This window comes from Saimiri boliviensis, chromosome 1, assembly GCF_048565385.1.
Source record: "Saimiri boliviensis isolate mSaiBol1 chromosome 1, mSaiBol1.pri, whole genome shotgun sequence".
In the NCBI taxonomy this organism is placed as follows: Eukaryota; Metazoa; Chordata; class Mammalia; order Primates; family Cebidae; genus Saimiri; species Saimiri boliviensis.
Window position 1 is genome coordinate 114,065,089 of NC_133449.1, and position 15,905 is coordinate 114,080,993.

Here is a 15,905-nt window from a genome sequence, read left to right on the forward strand (position 1 = left end):
TCAAAACCACATTGAGATATCATCTCACGCCAGTTAGAATGGTGATCATTAAAAAATCAGGAGACAACAGATGCTGGGGAGGATGTGGATAAATAGGAACACTCTTACACAGTTGGTGGGAGTGTAAATTAGTTCAACCATTGTGGAACACAGTGTGGTGATTTCTCAAGGATCTAGAAATAGAAATTCCATTTGACCCACCAATCCCACTATTGGGTATATACCCAAAGAACTATAAATCATTCTACTATAAAGACACATGCACACGTACATTCATTGCAGCCCTGTGTACAATTGCAAAGATCTGGAACCAACCCAAATGCCCATCAATGACAGACTGGACGAAGAAAATGTGGTACATATTCACCATGGAATACTACGCAGCCATAAAAAACGATGAGTTTGTTTCCTTTGTAGGGACTTGGATGAATCTGGAAACCATCATTCTCAGCAAACTGACCCAAGAACAGAAAGCCAAGCACCGTATGTTCTCACTCATAGGTGGGTGTTGAACAACGAGAACACGTGAACTCAGGGAGAAAAGCATCACACACAGGGTACAGCTCGGGGAGGGGGGGCGGTAGGGGAGAGACAATGGGGGGTGGGGAGGGAGGGGGAGTGGGGAGGGACAACATGGGGAGAAATACCAGATATAGTATGCACCTAAAGTAAAATAAGTAAATTAAAAAATAAAATAATTTTTTTAAAAAGAGTCTGTTCTATCAGTCTTAAGGTCTGTGTTGATACCAATACTTATCAGCTGGGTCTGAATTCCAAGAGGGAAACGTATAATGAGGCCTGTCTGACTCCCGCTTCCCATCATTGCCTGAGCTTGTTTTTCAGGTTAACTTTGGAATGCCCTTGACTGAGAGGAGGGGTCCATTCAGATGGTTAGCAAGCTTAGAATTTTATTTTTGGTTTACATCCTTTACATTTGCATACAGATAATGGCACAACAATGTTTGCTGCAGGATTATTTGTTAATATTTTAAAAAATGGAAACAATGCAAATGTCCATGGGTAGGGGAATAAATAAATAAATTGATGTGTGTTTATGGGATAGAATACTTGACAGCAATAAAAATGAAAGGACTAGATCTTGAAATAATGATGAAAGAGCAAGCAGCAGGCTGGGCGTGGTGGCTCACAACTGTAATCCCAGAACTTTGGGAGGCTGGGGCAGGCAGATCATTTGAGATTAGGGGTTTAAGACTAGCCTGACCAACATGGTGAAATCCCATCTCTATTAAAAACAAAATATTAGCCAGGTGTGGTGGCAGATACCTGTAATCCCAGCTACTTTGGAGGCTGAGACAGGAGAATTGCTTAAACCTGGGAGGCAGAGATTGCAGTAAGCCAATCTGTGCCACTGCACGCCAGCCAGGGTGACAGAGTGAGACTTCATCTCAAAAAAAAAAAGAGCGAGCAGCAGAATGATAAGTATGGTATGAGTCCATTTTAAAAACACAAAATGCAGCATATTGTTTATGGATACACGTAATTTGTAGTAAAAGTGTAAAAACCCTTTTGTCATAGTGATGACTTTAGGAAGGGGGAAGGGGAAAAGGCTGCCTGCCTGGGCCATGCGGGAGACTTCACCTTCACCGATAATGTCAATTTATTTCTTTTTTTGAAATGTTAGAGGAATTTATTATTTATTAGAGTCTCCTTTTCTGACTTTTATTTTTTTCCCAGCTTTGTTGAGGTATAATTGACAAATAAAAATTATATATATTTGGCCAGGTGCAGTAGCTCCGCCTGTAATCCTAGCATTCTGGGAGGCCAAGGCACACAGATCACCTGAGGTCGGGAGTTTGAGACCAGCCTGGCAAACATGGTGAAACCCTGTCTCTACTGAAAGTACAAAAATTAGCCGGGCATGGTGGTGCACGCCTGTAATCTCAGCTACTGGTGAGGCTGAGGTAGGAGAATCACTTCAGCCTGGGAGGTGGAAGTTGCACTGAGTTGGGAGATTGCGCCACTGCACTCCAGCCTGGTGACAGAGTGAGACTCCATCTAAAAAAAAAAAAAAAAAAAAGTGATATTTACAGTGTACAAGGTGATCTTTAAATATATGTATAAGTTATGAAATGATTATACCACAATTAAGTTAATTAACATATCCATGACCTCACATAGTTATCTTTGTGCATGGTAAGAACATTCAGTATCTCCTCTCTTAGTAATTTTCAATAATGTAATACATTATTATTGACTATAGCGACTATACTATACAATAGATCTCCAGATATTCATCCTGCCTAACTGAAATTTTGTACTCTTTAAGTAACATCTCCCCAGGCCCCCACCCCAGCCCCTGACAACCACCATTCTGTTCTCTGCTCCTGAATTTAATTTTTTTTAGATTCTACATATAAGCAAGATCATGCAGCATTTGTCTTTCTGTGCCTGGCTTATTTCATTTTGCATAATATCCTATAGATTCATGCAGTTGAAAATGAATTTTCTAAACCCATAGCCAACATTATATTTAATGGGAAAAAGCTGAGAGTATTACCCATGAGAACTGGAATAAAACAAAGGATGTACACTTTCACCACTTAGATTCAACACAGTACTGGAAGTTCTAGGCAGAACAATCAGACAAGAGAAAGAAATAAATGGCAGCCTTTATTTCTTTAAAGGAGATATTTACTTCTTTATTTCTCTTCACTTTAAATCAGTAAAGTGGAAGTCAAACTGTCACTGTTTGCTGATAACGATTGTATATCTAGAAAACTCTAAAGACTCATCTAAAAGCTCCTAGAACTGATAAATGAACTCATTAAAGTTTCTGGATACAAAATTAATGTAAACAAATTAGCAGCACTACTATACACCAACAGTGATGAAGCCAAGAATCAAGTTAAGAACTCAAACCCTTTTACAATAGCTGCAAAAAATTAAAATACTTATGAATATACCTAACCAGGAGGCGAAAGACCTCTACAAGGAAAACAACAAAACACTGCTGAAAGAAATCATAGATGACACAAATGAAAACATATCCCATACACATGGATGGGTTCTACAAATTCAATGCAATTTCCATCAAAATGCCACCATCATTCTTCATAGAAGTAGAAAAAACAATCCTAAAACTCATATGAAATAAGAAAAGAGCCCACATAGCCAAAACAAGACTAAGGAAAAAGAACAAATCTGGAGGCATCACATTACCCAGCTTCAAACTACACTATCAGGCTACAGTCACCAAAACAGCATGGTACTGGTATAAAAATAGGCACACAGAACAATGGAACAAAATAAACAACCCAGAAGCAAAGAACCAAATACTTATAGCCAACTGATCTTCAACAAAGCAAATGAAAACATAAAGTGGGGAAAGGACATCCTACTCAACAAATGGTGCTAGGATAATTGGCGAGCCACACATAGAAGAGCGAAACTGGATCCTCATCTTTCACCTTATACAAAAGTCAACTCAATATGGATCAAACTCTTAAATATAAGACCTGAAACCATAAAAACCCTAAAAGATAACATCAGAAAAACCCTTCTAGACATTGTCTTAGGCGAAGACTTCTTGACCAAGAACCCAAAAGCAAATGCAACAAAAACAAAGATAAATAGATAGGACTTAATTAAACTAAAAAATCTAACAATAATAATACTAATAATAATCAGCAGAGTAAAGAGAAAACCCACAGAGTGAGAGAAAATCTTTGCAAACTATGCCTCTGACAAAGGACTAATTAATATCCAGAATCTACAAGGAAGTCAAATAAATCAGCAAGAAAAAAACAATCCCATCAAAAAGTAGGCTAAGAACATGAACAGATAATTCTCAAAAGAACATATACAAACAGCCAACAAACATATGAAAAAATACTCAACACCACTAATTATCAGGGAAATGCAAACCAAAATCACAGTGCAATACCACCTTACTCCTGCAAGAATGGCCATAATAAAAAATTAAAAAAAATAGATATTGGCGTGGATGTGGTAAAAAGGGAACACTTTTATACTCTTGGTGTGAATGCAAACTTTCCACTATGGAAAGCAGAGTGAAGATTCCTTAAAGAACTAAAAGTAGATCTACCATTTGATCCAGCAATCCCACTACTGGGTATCTACCCAGAGGAAAAGAAGTCATTATACGAAAAAGATACTTACACATGCATGTTTATAGCAGCACAATTCATAATTGCAAAAACATGAAACCAGCCCAAATCTCCATCAATCAACAAGTGGATAAAGAATGTTATATACATATATATGGTATATGTTTATGTACATATTATAATTACATATATGTGTGTGTGTACACACACACACACACACACACACACACACACACACACACACACACCATGCAATACTACTCAGCCATAAAAAGGAAGGAAATAGTGGCATCCACAGCAAAATGTATAGAATTGGGGACCATTATTCTAAGTGAAATAGCTCAGGAATGGAAAACCAAATATCGTATGTTCTCACTCATAAGTGAGAACTAATCTATGTGGACGAAAAGGCATAAGAATGATACAATTAAAAAAAAAAGAATGATATAATAGACTTTGGGGACTCAGGGAAAAGGGAGGGGTGAGGGAAAAAAGATGACACATTGGGTACAGTGTGTACTGCTTGGGTGATGGGTGCATCAAAATCTCAGAAATCACTAAAGAACACATCCATGTTTAAAGAAAAAGAAAATGAATTTTCTTCTTTCTTAAGGCTTAATAGTATTCTATTGTGTGTATATGTACTATTTTTTTTTAATCCATTCATCCACTGATGAACACTTAGGTTGCTTTCATATCCTGGCTATTGTGAATAATGCTGCAATGAACACTGGAGTGCAGAGACTTCATTGATAGTGATTTCATTTGTATACACACCCAGAAGTTGGATTGCTGAATCACAGGGTAGTTTTATTTTTAATATTTTGAGGAACTTCCATATTCCTTTCCATAATGGGTCTTATATTCTTACCAATAATGTACAAGGTTTCCTTTTTCCCATATCCTTGCCAACACTTGTTAGTTTTGTCTTTTTGATAATTATTATTAGCTTTTTAGTTTAATAATAACAGGTGTGAGGTGATTTATAGTTTTGATTTGCATTTCCCTAATGATTAGTAATGTTGAACATTTTTTTCCATATACCTGTTGGCCATTTGTGTCTCTTCTTTTGAGAAATGTCTATTTTGGGTCCTTTCTCAATTTTGTAATTGGGTTATTTATTTTTTTGCTATTGAGTTATTTGAGTTCCTTATACGTTTTGGATATTAACCTCTTATCAGATGTATGGTTTGAAAATATTTTTTCCCATTCCAGAGATATCTCTTTACTCTGTTGATATGTTTTCTTTATTGTGGAAAAAAAAAAAAACCAACACGCTTTTTCGTTTGATGCAGTCTCATTTGTCTGTTTGGCTTTTGTTGCCTGTGTTTTTGAGTCAAATCCAAAAAATCATCACCCAGAGCAATGTCAACAAGCTTTTCCCTATGTTTTTGTCTAACAATTTTGTAGTCTCAGGTCTTAAGTTTAAGTCTCTAATCCATTTTGAGTTTCTTTTTGTGATATGAGAGAAGGGCCTAATTTTATTCTTCTGCATGTGGACATCCAATTTTCCCAAGACCATTTACTGAAAAGACTATTATTTTCCCATTACATGCTCTTGCCACCTTTGTTGAAGATAAATTGACCATAAATGTATAGATTTATTCCTGGGCACTCTATTCAGTCCTATTGGTCTATATGTCTATTTTTATGGTACTAGACTGTTTTGATTACTATAACTTTACAGTATATTTTGAAGTCAGATAGTGTGATGTCTCCAGCTTTATTCTTTTTGTTTAAGACTGCTTTGGCTCTTCAGGGTCATTTGTGGTTCTATACCAATTTTAGGATTTTTTTCCATTTGTGTAAAAAACGTCATTGGAGCTCTCTCCTGCTGCCAGGTAAGACATGCCTTGCTTCTCCTTGGCCCTCCAACATGATTGTAAGTTTCCTGAGGCATCCCCAGCCATGCAGAACTGTGAGTTAAACTTCTTTTGTTTATAAATTTACAAAAAAGAAAAATGTCATTGGACTTTTGATAGGGATTGCATTTAATCTGTAGATTGCATGAACCTTTTAACAATATTCATTCTCCGTAAGGTGAAAAAGAAAACAATATTAATTTTTTCAATCCATGAATATGGGGTATTTTTCTATTTATTTGTGTCTTCTTCAAGTTTTTCAGCAATGATTTACAGTTTTTAGTGTACAGATCTTTCACCTCCTTGGTTAAATTTATTCCTAAGTAATTTTTTATGCTGTTATAAACAGGATTGTTTTCTTGATTTCTTTTTAGATGGTTTATTGTTAGTGGACAGAAATGCTACTGGTTTTGTATGTTGATTTTGTATCCTGCCACTTTACTGAATTTGTCTATTAGTTCTAACAGGGTTTTCTTTTCTCCCTTCCTGAGGCTCAAACCTAACAGTTTTTTTGGTAGAATCTTTAGGGTTTTCCATATCTATAAAATCATGCCATCTGCAAACAGAGACGACTTTATTTTTTCCTTTCTGATCTGGACGCTTTTTCTTGCCTAGTTATTCTGGTTAGGACCTCTAGTACCATTAATATATTTAATTGAAGTGGTAAAAGTGGGCATCCTTGTCTTATTCCTGATCCTAGAGGAAAGGCTTTCAGATTTTCATTGTTGAGTATGATATTAGCTGTGGGCTTGATAATAATATGATGTCATAATATGACTTTTATTATGTTGAGCTACATTCCTTCTATACTTAATTTGTTGAGAGTTTTTTTTTAAATCATGAAAGGATATTGAATTTTGTTAAATGCTTTTCTCCATGTATCAAAATGATTACGATTTCTATGCCTCATTCTGTTGATATGGTCAGATTTATAGACTTGTGGCTGATGAACCATCCTTGCATTCCAGTGGTAAATCCTACTAGATGATGATGTATGAAAGAAACCTGTGGTGTTCTCCTTGGAGAAGAAGAGAAACATGATTGCTGAAGGGTCAACAAGGGGCATTATATGTACTCCATGGTGACGTTCTAATCTAATTTTAAACTGGGTTTCAGGTACCTCAGAATGTTGTTGGTTTTGTGTTTATGCTGTTAATGCATATATATTAAATTTATTCTTTTGTATATATAAAATGTTTTACAATGTGCTTTTATAAAAACTCTATGAACATTAGCCATGATGAAACCCAAGTTTACACTAACAAATAATTGTTTTCCGGTGACTGCTGCTGTTTTTATTGTTGAAGAGACCTTATTGGCACTAGTCATTGATCAGACTTGGAATTAAAATGCTTAGGCATGAAAGATACTCCAAGCACAAGATCTGTGGATCAGTAAGGTTTTTTTTTTCCTTCAGTCAGAAGCAACAGAACCTGTCTCTGACTAGCATAAGGAAAAGAAGCATGCTGGTGGGATATGAGATACAACATAGAAACTCCAACTCTCAGGGAGTACAGGACAGGGAAGAGCTCCCAATGTGGCAGCAGAGCCAACAGAACCTGCTGTTGGCCTAGCTTGGCAACTCCAGCTATTATACTCTTTCTGTCCCCTGGCTCAAGACTCAAATTCCAGGGATGAGGAAATCTGGCAGGCCTGGTTGCAGGTTCACCCCAGGCCTGTGGGGCTATCAGGCCTGCATGGCATTATAGCCCCAATTCACAAAAATAAGGGGAAGGCTAAAAGAGGTTCAGTGAAGTGCAAAAACAGTGATAAAAAACAAAAGTGTAAATCCCATAATTCAGAAAAAGTAGCTGAAAGTCAAGTGTAAATCACTTTCACTGGGACATACAAATCTGAAAATAGGATGAATTCAAGCAAGCAGCCAAACACTTGAGTGAATAAAGCCAAACAATAGAAACCAAAAATCCAAAAGTAAAACAAGAAGTACAATGACTACCTGGAAATTATGTTTTGCTTGACTGGGCATCCATTAGTCCATCTTTGAGTGTGTGCTACGTTGTGAAGCTCAGCTCCTTTGTCTTTGAGCATTACTGCAGACTAGGTGATCTGAGACAACCTCTCACTGCAAAACAGTGCAGAGGGCACACCCTTTGAGCTATCTCTGCTACCACTAACTTTAGGAGAAGATTTCAAGAGAAATGAGTTGTTAACATCTGGGAGAGGAAGGGTTGCCTTAGGGCAGCAGCACAGCTGTTAAAACACTTTACCAGGCTGAACGTGGTGGCTCATGCCTGCAATCCCAGCACTTTGGGAGGCCAAGGTGGGCAGATCACCTGAGGTTGGGAGTTTGAGACCAGCTTGACCAACATGGAGAAACCCCATCTCTACTAAAAAAAAATAAAAATAAAAATAACTGGGCATGGTGGTGCATGTCTGTAATCCCAGCTACTTGGGAGGCTGAGGCAGGAGAATCGCCTGAACCTGGGAGGCAGAGGTTGTGAAGAGCTGAGATCATGCCATTGCACTCCAGCCTGGGCAACAAGAACAAAACGGGGCGGGGGGGGGGGGTGGGGAGGTGGGAAGAGATAGCATGGGGAGAAATGACAGATACAGGCAAGGGGACGGAAGGCAGAAAACCACACTGCCATGTGTGTACCTACGCAACAATCTTGCATGTTCTTCACATGTACCCCAAAACCTAAATTGCAATTAAAAAAAAAAAAGAACAAAACTCCATCTCAAATAAATAAATAAATAGACTGGGTGTGGTGGCTCACGTCTGTAATCCCAGCACTTTGGGAGGCTGATCACCTGAGGTGGATCACCTGAGGTCAGGAGTTCAAGACCATCCTGGCCAACACGGTGAAACCCTGTCTTTACTAAAAATACAAAAGCTAGCCAGGCATGGTGGCCCACATCTGTCATCCCAACGACTCAGGAGGCTGAGGCAGGAGAATCACTTGAACCCGGGAGGTGGAGGTTGCAATGAGCTGAGATTGGGCCATTGTACTCTAGCCTGGGCAACAAGAGTGAAACTCCATCTAAAAAAGAACCAAAAAACCAAAAAACACCAAAACCAGAAAACAAATAAACCAAACAAAACCAAACACTTCATCAGTGGAGAGGGTAGTTAGCCAAGACACAGTCCCAAGTGAGTGGCACCCTCTGGTGATCAGTAGCAGCAGAAGCAACTTCTGTCTGGAAGAAAATGTATCCAAGTTAGAGCTCTAGATTAGGAACACAAAATGAATTCACCATTATTAGGAAGGCACACAGGAAAGGCAAGCCAAATTATGTGAGTGTAGATGAACCAAAAACCATTTAGAATCCCACTCTCCCTCAAATAGCAGATGTTGGAACTGTCAAATACCAAATATAGAGCAGATATATATTTAATGGTTACAGAAATAATGGATGCAATGATATAGATGAGTGCTTGACAAGATGCAACCAGAAAAAAACAGGGAGACTTAAAAACAGGACTTCTAGAAATAAAAAAAATTTATCTGTTGCATTTTTAAAAACCTCCAGAGGATGGTTGAACAGAAAATTAGATATAGATGAAGAGAGAATTAATAAACTGGAAGGCATGTCTACAGTTATCACCTAAAATGCAACACAAAGTGATAAAAAAAATAAAATATGAAGGCTTTGATGAGACATACGAAGGATAGAATGAGAAAGTCTAACATATATCTATTTGAAGTCCCAAAAGTAAAGAATAATGAGCCTGAAGAAGAGGCAATATTTGAAAAGATAATGACTGAGATTGTTTCAGAACTTATAAAACAATATAAATACAGAAAGCTAGAAAACATAACATATCCTAAAAATAAGCAATTAAAAATAATTTCATGCTTTAAAGTTATCATAGTAAAGCCATAGTACACCAAAAATGAGAGAAGTTCTTAACTGGGGCCAGAGAAAAAGGACAGAGGATCTATAATGGAAAAACAATTGGATTTCAAGGAGATCTCAAACAATGGTACTCAGAAGACAGAGAAAAAACATCTCCAGAGAACCAAGAGAAAATAACTCTTAACCTAGAGTTGTATACCCATAAAACTATTTTTCAAAGAAACGTATACAAAAAAGACATTTTTACTTTAGTAAAAACAAAACATTTGTCATCAAGAAACTTGTACTAAAATTTCTTTTCTTTTTCTTTCTTTCTTTTTTTTTTTTTTTTGAGAAAATATTTTGCTCTTGTTACCCAGGCTGGAGTGCAATGGCGCGATCTCGGCTCACCGCAACCTCCGCCTCCTGGGTTCAGGCAATTCTCCTGCCTCAGCCTCCTGAGTAGCTGGGATTACAGGCACGTGCCACCATGCCCAGCTGATTTTTTTGTATTTTTAGTAGAGACGGGGTTTCACCATGTTGACCAGGATGGTCTCGATCTCTTGACCTCGTGATCCACCCGCCTCGGCCTCCCAAAGTGCTGGGATTACAGGCTTGAGCCACTGAGCCCGGCCGCTGTACTAAAATTTCTAAAGACTATTCATGGAAGAAATATTCAAACCTAAATAATAATTATTAATATAATTATTGAATAAAATAATAATAAAGTACAATATATGGAACTAAAATATGGAACTAGAAGGTAAATCATAGCAGAAGTTTAAAGTATTTTAAAGTTGTAGTATTATCATCAAAGAGTTAAGATAGTAATTAATGTTAGAGGTGATTAAGTTGAATGTGCATTTTGAATGTTCATTGTAGCACTATTCACAGTAGCAAAGACATGGAATCAACCTAAATGCCCATCAACGATAGACTGGATTTTTAAAATGTGGTACATATATACTATGGAATATACACCATGGAATACCATGCAACCGTAAAAAAGAATGATACCACGTCCTTTGCAGAAACAAACATGGATGGAGCTGGAGGCCATTATCCTTAGCAAACCCATGCAGGAACAGAAAATCAAATACTACATGTTCCAACTTATAAATGGGAGCTAAGTGATGAGAACACATGGACACCAAAAGTAGGCAACAGATACTGGGGCCTTCTTGAGGGTGAGGGGTGGGAGGAAGAAAAGGAGCAGAAAAAATAAATCAATAATCCTAATAAACATAAGAGAAGTATACATATCAATTAAAAAGACAGAGATCCAGCACGGTGGCTCACGCCTGTAATCCCAGCACTATGGGAACCTGAGGTAGGTGGATCACTTGAGCTTAAGAGTTCAAGATCAGCCTGGACAACACAGAAAAACTCTGTCTCTACAAAAAATAAATAAATAAATTATCCAGGAGGATCACTTGAGCCCAGGAGGCTGAGGTTGCAGTGGGCTGAGATCATATCACTATACTCCATTTCACTAAAATGTTGTGGCCAAAGGCGTTCAGGAACCTAATCTTGTTATTTTCCCAAGGAACAAAGGTTAATTAATTAGTTCAGTGTTTTTCAGGACTTTATAAAACATAGCTACAGCGAATAATGAGAATCAACAGTAGTTCAATTTATCAGGAACAGTTTGCAATTCTAAACTTAACGTATTTGGGCAAAAATAGCTTCAAAACACATAAAGCAAAAATTGCTATAACTATAGGGAGAAATGGCAAATTCACACAATAGGAGGCACTTTTCTGAATGATTGATGAGTCAAGTAGACAAAAATTCAGGAATAATTCAGAAAATCTGAATAGCACAGTCAACAAGCTTGAGGATAATTGGCAGATACAGACAGTACATATTTTCCTCAGGCAAACATGGTACGGGTACAACAATTCTTATCACATATTGGTCACAAAGCACGTCTCAGAGATTTTGAGGATTTATATTACACAGATCACATTCTCAACCAACTGGGTTGGAAGTCTGTATTTAAAATGGTAAATAAAACTAGTCATATGTTTGGAAGTTTAAGAACACATTTGCAGGTAGCTCAAGAGTCAAACAAGAATCACAATGGAAATGTAAAAATAGAACTGAATGATAAGGAAATCACCACATATCAAAAGTTAAGACATAAGAGAAATGGTACTTAGAGAACATACAATCCCTGAACGCTTATATTAGAAAGGAGGGCTAAAGTTAACACACTAAATGCCCCCTAAAAATTTTAGGAAAATAACATAAACTCAAAGAAGGTAGAAGAAAACAGACAATAAAAGATAAGGGCAGAAAATAATAAACTAGAAAACTAAGTACAAACAGAAGTTCAACAAAGAAATGTATACTCTGATATGTGCTGGAATCACATTGGAAACGCAAGACAAGTGATGCTGGCACGTCTGGGTATCTACACCACGCACCAAAAACCAAATCCATGCAGACTGAGGACTTCCACGTGAACAACAAGACTTCAGGTATGAGAAGAAGATACAGTAGAATAAATCTTTGATGCTGAGCTAGGGAGGAATCTCTTTCTTTCTTTCTTTCTTTTTTTTTGTGCTCATCACATTTTACTTAACAAATAAATATTGGAGAAATAAAAAATTAATATCATGTTTTCATATACAATCACCATTATAAAATGTAAGTTTGAAGGCAGCACAGTCCTGCAGGCAAAAGCCATGACTGAAAGTGAGACCCACCTGACTTTGAATGCAAGCGCTGACATTTATTCGCTTATAAACTTGGAAGATTTCTTTATATATATATATATATATATATATATATATATATATAAATTTTTTTTGAGACAGAGTTTTGCTCTGTTGCCAGGCACCAGGTGAGGGCAGTGGCACGATCTCGGCTCACTGCAACCTCTGCCTTCTGGGTTCAAGCAATTCTACCTCAGCCTCCCGAGTAGCTGGGACTACAGATGCATGTCACCCTGCCCAGCTAATGTTTATATTTTAGTAGAGACGAAGTTTCACTATGTTGGCCAGAATGGTCTCTATCTCTTGACCTCATGATCTGCCCGCCTTGGCCTCCCAAAGTTCTGGGATTACAGGCATGAGCCACCGCGCCCGGCCTATATATACATTTTAATTGCACTTTAGGTTCTGAGGTACGTGTGCAGATCACACGGGATCGTTGCATAGGTACATGCATGGCAATGTGGTTTGCTGCCTCCACCCCCGCTCCCCGTCACCTGTATCTGGCATTTCTCCCTCCCCAACCTCCCTACCCCCCACTGTCCCTCTCCTAGTCCCCCTCAACAGACCCTAGTGTGTGATGCTCCTCTCCCTTGTGTTCTCATTGTTCAACACTCGCCTGTGAGTGAGAACATGTGGTGTTTGATTTTTTTTGTTCTTGTGTCAGTTTGCTGAGAATAATGGTTTCTAGATTCATCCATGTCCCTACAAAGGATACAAACTCATCATTTTTTATGGCTGCGGGAAGAATTTCTTAAGATACAAAGAGCCCTAACTGAATAAGATGAATACATGTGAGTTCATGAAAATTAAGACTTCTGGTTATTCAAAAGCACTGTAAAGAGATCAGGCCTGGGTGTGATGGCTCATGCCTGTAATCTCAGTACTTTGGGAGGCTGAGGCAGGAGGACTGCTTGAGTCCAGGAGACCAGCTTGGGTAACAAAGTGAGATCCTGTCTCTCTAAAAAATAAAAAATTATCCAAGTGTAGTGGCATGCACCTGCAGTCCCAGCTTCTCAGGAGGCTGAAGGGGGAAGATGGTTTTAGCCTAGGAGGTTGAGGCTGCAGTGAGTCTTGATGGCACCACCTGTACTCCAGACTGAGCAACAGAGTGAGACCCTGTCAAAAAAAGGAAGAAGGAAAGAAAGAAAGAGAGAGAGAGAGAGGGATGGAGGGAGGAAAGGAGGAAGGGAAAGAGTGAAGGAAGGAGGAAAGGAAGGAGGGAGGGAAGGAGGGAACGGAGGGAAAGAAAAAGTACAGGTCACAAATTGTGAGCTATTCGAAAGATAACCACAATGCATATTATGAATAACATGCAGACTGCATGAGCAGCTCTACACTAGCAAAAAGAAAAAAAAAAACATGCAGACTGCATTAAGAATTTCTACATATCAATAAGTAAAAGGCAGGCAACCCAACAGAGAAAAAAGAATAAAAGACACAAAGATTAACTTGTACACCCAATAAACGTGGGGACATATACTAAACCTTATTAGAAATCAGGGAAATGCAAATTAGCAACACAATATCATTTTGTAACCAATTGGTTGGCAAAAAATTAAGGCTGACAGTAACAAGTTGGAGAGAAGGTGAATAAATGGAAGTCCACATACATTGCCGGTAGGAGAGCAAATTTGAGCAATCGCATCAGAAAACTACTCAGCATTCTTTTATAAAGTTAGGCATATCTTAACATATCCTGTGACCTAGCAATCCTACTCCTAGAGAAACTCTGTACACATACTTAATATAGAGTTTAGGCATACATCTATATGGATACAGGTATTCAGCAAAGAACAAAGGAATGAGAAACACATTCTGAGCCACCATCTTCTCACCTGGAAAGTTCAGGAAATGCTTTGTCCAGCCAGGATGACTGGGGATTGCGAGTGAGGAAATGTATGGTAATAAAAGGTCTTTGAGGGCTGGGTGCAGTGGCTCATATCTATATAATTGCTAATGCTTTGGGAGGTTTAAGTGGGAGGATCACTTGAGACCAAGAGTTTGAGACCAGCCTGGACAACACAGCAAGACCCTGTCTCATCAAAAAAATATAATATGAAAAATTAGCCAGACCTAGTGGTACAGGCCTGTAGTTCCAGCTACTTGGGAGGCCAAGGCTGGAGGATCACTTGAGCCCAGGAGTTTGAGGCTGCAGTGAGCTATGATTGCACCACTGCACTCCAGCCTGGGCAATAGAGCAAGATCCTGTCTCTAAAAACAATAAAAAATAAAAATTAAAAATACAGCTTTTCAAGAACTGTGATGTGGAACAAACTGAAGAATCAACTTCTACTTCTCCCACTGCCAAAAATTTTCTGTTCTTGTAGCAGAAGCCAACCTGCCCCTCCAACCCATGACCCTGTACAGGGTTAAAGGTGAGGGAGGGTGGTGAGGCTGGCAGGACATCAGGGAAACCACAGGGGAATGAGGTAGGGGCTCCCTTTGGACCTCACTTTTTTTTTTTTGAGATGGGGGTCTCACTCTGTCACCCAGGCTGGAGCACAGTGGTGCAATCTCAGCTCACTGAGATGAGGTGAGGTGCAACCTCCACCTCACCTTCCTGAGTACCTGGGACTGTAGGCATGTGCCACCACACCTGGTTAAATTTTTGTATTTTTGGTAAAGACAGGGTCTCACCATGTTGCCCAGGCTGACCTCAAACTCCTGAGCTCAAGCAATTTGCCCGCCTCGGCCTCCCAAAGTGCTGAGGTGATAAGCATGAGCCACAGCGCCCAGCCAGGCTTCACTTTCTCACCAGCCTTCCTGCCATCCACCAGTCGTTCATCTACCCATCCAGTAAGGATCTGCTGAGCGTCTGCACCAGCGGCCTGAGTGTCCACCCTCCCCCTGCGGCTCCGTGGACTTACATCTTACCTCAACCTTGTCGTTATTGCTCTAGTCCCGGCATTTGGGCTAAAACCGAAGCCAGTCGCAGTGGCTGGGGTGGCAGATCCCATCTGGGCCTCTGGGTTGGCAGAGCCGGTCTGGTAGCTTCAACTGGACCCGGAAACTGAGAGGCTAAAGAAAACTGGGCTGTTTGAAAGAAACCGCACTGGGAGTGTAAGACGCTGACGGGGGCTGGAAATTCCAAAGCCGCCACTGCTGTGGGCTTCCTCAGTCCAGTCTGACAAACATGTGTGGACACAGGGTGGGCGCCAAGTGGGGTAGACAGACCGTGGCCACGACCAGAGAGGACTTTGTGATCTAGCAAAAAGGATGTCTTCTCAGACAGACTAGGAGAGAGCCTGGCTTCCAGAAGATCCCTCCCAAGGTTAGGCAACAAGGAGGCCTTTCATCCTAGCTCCTCCTAAGTCCCCATGTCCAGACATTTGCTTGGCGATGCCATGGTAACCGTGATGCCACAATGGAACATTCTTCCCAAGGCCATAGAAGAAATCCCTCTGTTGAACTCTACTGTGTAAGGCCAGCTTGAGTTC